This window comes from Odontesthes bonariensis, chromosome 6 (genome assembly GCF_027942865.1).
Source record: "Odontesthes bonariensis isolate fOdoBon6 chromosome 6, fOdoBon6.hap1, whole genome shotgun sequence".
NCBI classification, from domain to species: Eukaryota; Metazoa; Chordata; class Actinopteri; order Atheriniformes; family Atherinopsidae; genus Odontesthes; species Odontesthes bonariensis.
The window spans coordinates 39,685,954-39,691,086 of NC_134511.1; positions in this window are offsets into that span (position 1 = coordinate 39,685,954).

Here is a 5,133-nt window from a genome sequence, read left to right on the forward strand (position 1 = left end):
TTTGTCCTATTTTTATTTTGGTCTTATTTTCCACTGGCAAACTGGTTTCACACACAGCTTTATCGGGTTCATTTGCAAGAGTGTGTGTGTGTGTGTGTGTGTGTGTGTTAAAGAAAGTTCTCGCTTTGTCAGATACAAGAGGGAAAAAAGAAAAGCATCTGGCCCTTACCAGGCCTTAAAATCTGGCAGACACAACCTCAGATGAACAACATCAAATGACATATTACACCTTTCAGTCGCTCAGTCGACTCTTCTGTATACCAAAATATTGTTGAGCAACATACGAGGCATGCGGCTGACGGCTGAAACTGGGTCATGCAACAGGAAAATGATCCCAAACTGGGCAGCGAATCTACAACAGAATGTCTGAAAAAGAAAAGGACTGAAGTCCTGACCTCAATCCCTTTGAACTACAATGGTAAGACCTTAAGAGAGCAGTGCATAAAAAAACCAGATGCTTCAGTGAACTTGAGCAACGTGAAGATGAGATGGTCTAATTTTTTTCCACGGTAACAAGATCGATAACGATCATAGAAAATGATTACTTGATGGTTACCAAGGTAATTGATGGTAAAGCTGGTTCTACAAGCCATTTAATCATGGTATGCATTCAGTTTTCTGGGCACTACATTTTGATTTGTTAAATGGCTAATGACATGGTGTAATTTCATCTGAGGTTGTATTCACCTAATGATAACGTTTTTTGTTTTTTGTATTATGCCCAAATACATAAAACCTTAGAGTTGAAAGACTGTGTACTTTCCTTTTCCATGTGATTGTATGTTTTCATTTTGGAATTCAGAGCAGTCTACCGAAAAGTTTTCCTCATTTACTTGAAAGAAGAGTTCACAATGCTCCCTCCTTAAGAAGTAAAAAAACAAACAAAAAAAAAACTTGTACCCAGATAACCAAAGAAAGACATCAAGTATGAATATTTGATATACTTTATTTGTGAGTGGCTGGTGAGTTCCTGACCAAAACACAAGAATGACAACTTGAAGTCCAAAGACTTTTGTTTCTGAAGGGAGTCGTCCACATGTGAGTTCCATCATTGAAACTCCCCGCTGCCAAATTATGTTGAGTCCTATAAATGTGGCTAAAATAAATAAGCTAATTTTGTTCTTAAAAAGACAAATGAGGTAAATGCTGTTTATATTGAGTTGAGCTGTGATAAACTACCAAAAAAAATTGAATAAAATTGATTGTTTCTTGACTTTCTACAGAGTTGATTGAAGTTTTGACATGCACTTGGCTGTGTGAGCTGAAAGGGTTTATATGCCTTTCTTAGTTGCACATGTTGTACATTAAGTTAAAAAAAAAAGAAGCGTGAAGACCGGTGTTTATGAAGCCTTTACTTGATTTATTTCCATTAGGAGACTGCAATCAAATAAGGTCCTTTCCCCCAAATCAATGCTAACTTTGGATTTAAAAGCTCTTCTCTGCATTTACAGCGGCTCACTTTTGAATCCTCAAAATCCCAAGCGTTTGAAAATTGTTTCTTGAAAACATTAAGTGCTCTTACCATGTCTTTATTTCTGAAATTCTACACGTCCTTGTGCTAACTTGCATTTATTTATGTAGTCAATGGTCATTGATTAGCTTTTCTTACTTTGACTTCTCTATTCTTGTGGGAAAGGCTAGTAGAGTAGATTAGAGGGATGAAACGACAAACGCTTCCAAACTCTTCTTAATGCACGCAATTCTCTGGGAATAACATCAGGCCAGTTAATACAGACCTTCAGTACCATTGTCCACATGAGCGGGAAAACTGGGCCAATGCTTTTCATTCATAGGTAGACAGATCAATAAGACAGCCTCCAAAACAAACCAGTGGAGAGGTTCCTTTCTTCCTCTTGAGTGGGGCTTATTCATAGAGGTCCCTTCTTCATAGTGCAGCGTGGCGCTCCGATTCAGGAAGGGGAGCAGAGACCCCCACTCCTCCGTCCCGAACACAGTCCGACGAACTGAGAAGCTTCTGAAGGGGTGACACTACAATAGTGGGCTTTCTGTCCAACACAGAAGGGTGATCCCATCCTCATGTTGATTGTGAGAAACGGCAGCCATACTTGCATGATTGACCTGACCTTGTACCATGAATGGCATATAAGAGAGCACTTTACATTGCCTGAACCCTCCTGACCTATTTTTACTTTCTCTCTCCTTCTCTGTTTTTTTAAGTTTTCACTTTACCCTACTTTCTTTACAACGAGACCTCCAATTATAAGGGAGATAAGAAAAATAGAAAAAGGCTTTCTGCTGAACTGAGGGCCAGTTACAGATTGGTTGACTGAGACCGGCGAGCAACAATCATTGTAAATGTAAAACAAGCAATCACCATCTTTTCATTACCATGACAACAGCTGAAAATGTAGCACAAAAAAACGCTGCTGTCTTTTTGTGTTGTGAGCCAGTTTTTATTGTTTTATTCCTCAATGATATTCTAAAAAAAAAATGAGATGGTCCTTATGAAGTTGATTTGGCACAAAGCCAAAACTGCATTTAGAGCGTAAAGCACCACATTTTAACAGACGTGTTATGACAGATTTATAAATATGAATATGTTATTGAGAAGCAACTAAAAGCGAAGTTTACTGAAAGGTGATAAACACAGGAACTATTAGCAGTCTATGTAAGCGCAGTTTGAGCTTCATTTGAACACGTTCAATCAACTCAATTTCTACTAACATAAATAGTCCAAAGGTAATAAACATAACCCTTCTTGAGGTATTTTGAATGAAAAAGGGAAGGCGGAGTCACCTACACAGAAGATTTTGTTTGAATCACGCCATAAAGTCATAAATGGTTGTGTGTATTATCCAGCTCGCAATGTGGATTATTTTCTCTGAATAAGAATGACATAATATAAAGGAACTGAATATGCTGGGAGCATTTAAGATGTAACATCAAGAAGGATTTAGTTTTCCCAATGATGCAGATACTGACCATCATCCCTGTTCACCTATATTCACTGACCAAGCTTTTTTATTTTCAATCCCACAATTTAGTTTAATTTTCATCATTTGCCAGTGCAAAGCAGGAGCAGAGAGGAGGGGGTGGTACGCTTCTCACGACATAAACTGCATTTAAATCTCATCATGGTTGAAATCTAAAGTCTGCAGCATTGTGGTCGAGAAATTAAATGGTTGGCTTCCCTCATTGTAATCACCACTGCTCTTACAATAATTCATCTCTGGTGAACACTGTTGCTTTGGTGTTTCCTAGCCTCAGTTATAAGCTTTAATTAGCAGCCTCCGGAATGACACGGATACACAGCTTCTCGGATTCTAGAGTGTGTGCATGTGCATCCAACCATTGTTAAATCTTTAATTGTCCTCTTAATCTTATTGTAAATTAAGATTTAAGATATACAAAATAATATAAGAAAGGAGAGGAAAAACATATATATGTGTGTGTGTGTGTGTGTGTGTGTGTGTGTGTGTACATATGTGTGTATATTGCACCATGACATTGCATCCAAATTTAGCTCTTTACTTGATAGTAATCCATCCACCAAGACCAATGAATTTCCTAATGCACATCTTGCATGTGTAATCCATGGTTTGATGGTAAAATGATGCCAAGTCGAAGATGAATGGTGCATTCCAAAATTAATTAGGAGAGCTTAATATCTTGAGGTGAAAGATACAACATTAAGCACACAGAATGCAAAAAGGTTTCACTCAAATAATATATTTAGAAAAAAAAGAAAAGAAAAAACTCTTGCCGTGTCCCAATTCTCTTGATATGAATTCTGCTGTGGATGCCTCCCACTCAACGAAAAGCAACAGAGTTGACTGCCCTCTAGTGCCACCAAGCGAGTGTGACAGTGTGTGGAGGGGGATGGGGGACAGCAAGCTGGTTTTGTGCATTAGCAGAGCGCCTGCTATTTCAGTGCTGTCCAATCAGAGAGCCCCGTGGTAACTCGTTCATACATCCAGTGGAACAAGGTGGCGAATGCAAATGCTCTAAGATCAAGGTCTCTCCTTGGCAGTGGTGCAGTGCTTGTTTCTCTCCTTTCATGTTCAAATGATGATGGTGATAATGTGAAGGCAGGAGTGGCCTCAGATTGAGCCGAGGTACGAATGAGCATCGTCCAGATCTTTGATATGGAATGTTGCATCAAATGATATTTTTGTGCAGCAGTTTGATTGACAGTTTATTAGAAAAATTGGTAAAAGTGCCCCATTGTCCTCGTCCATTTTTTGTGTTTGAGTTGTTGGCACTTCGACGCACTTTGGCAAATGCGGGGCTCGATGTGGGACAAAGAAGCTGCAGTGTACATCGGACCTCTTCAGGGATTTGCTCCTGTCTAATCTAATAAAAGAAAGAAAACACAAACATAAGTTATAATATAATTGCTACTTTGTAGGTCCACACAATTGCAAATACACTCATAAAAATGTTTGAATGCACGCACACACACACAACTGGAACCTGCATCATTTTGCTCGATCTGCCCTGTTGTTCTGCGTGCCTCGGGACCAACAGAGTTAATTTTCAGTGTTATGTTCCATTAGGAAAATGATGCACATCACATTCACAGAGCACTTCAACCTCCAGGTTCTCCCATACGTGGCTGTAAATCCAGCCTTTGTTCCTAATTACAACAGTGTAACTGCACACTGTTCTCAGGAACTGTGGAAGTGATTGGAATGAGGCCGGTAAATTCTGAACATTTCCCTGGATGAAGGGAGAAAATTTATATTAAGACTGTGAATAAGCTTGAATACAACAAATGGCTTCTCTGTGGTTTTCTTATAGATCCCTGCTTCTGCAGTTTATATGTCGGGAAATTTGTTTTGAGAGTTACAAATGCGTTTAAAAATATTTCAAGACCATTCACCATGTTATGTTGTCTGTTGATGTAGTATTGTGTAATATTAAGGGGATATTTTACATTGTATATGCCCATATCTTTGGTCTGTTCCTTACATAGTATAACAGTGAGTCGCTCTCCTGGTTTGGATATTTAAGAAGGAACAATGGATGACTTATATATACATACCTCCAAGAAGTTTACGGTAGTTACTTGCAAAATGTAGTGTTCCAAATGTATGGCTCTAAGATATAACAAAGCTGAGCATCATGAATATTATTGGAAGTTCAGAGGTTGCAGACACAGAAACAAAATAA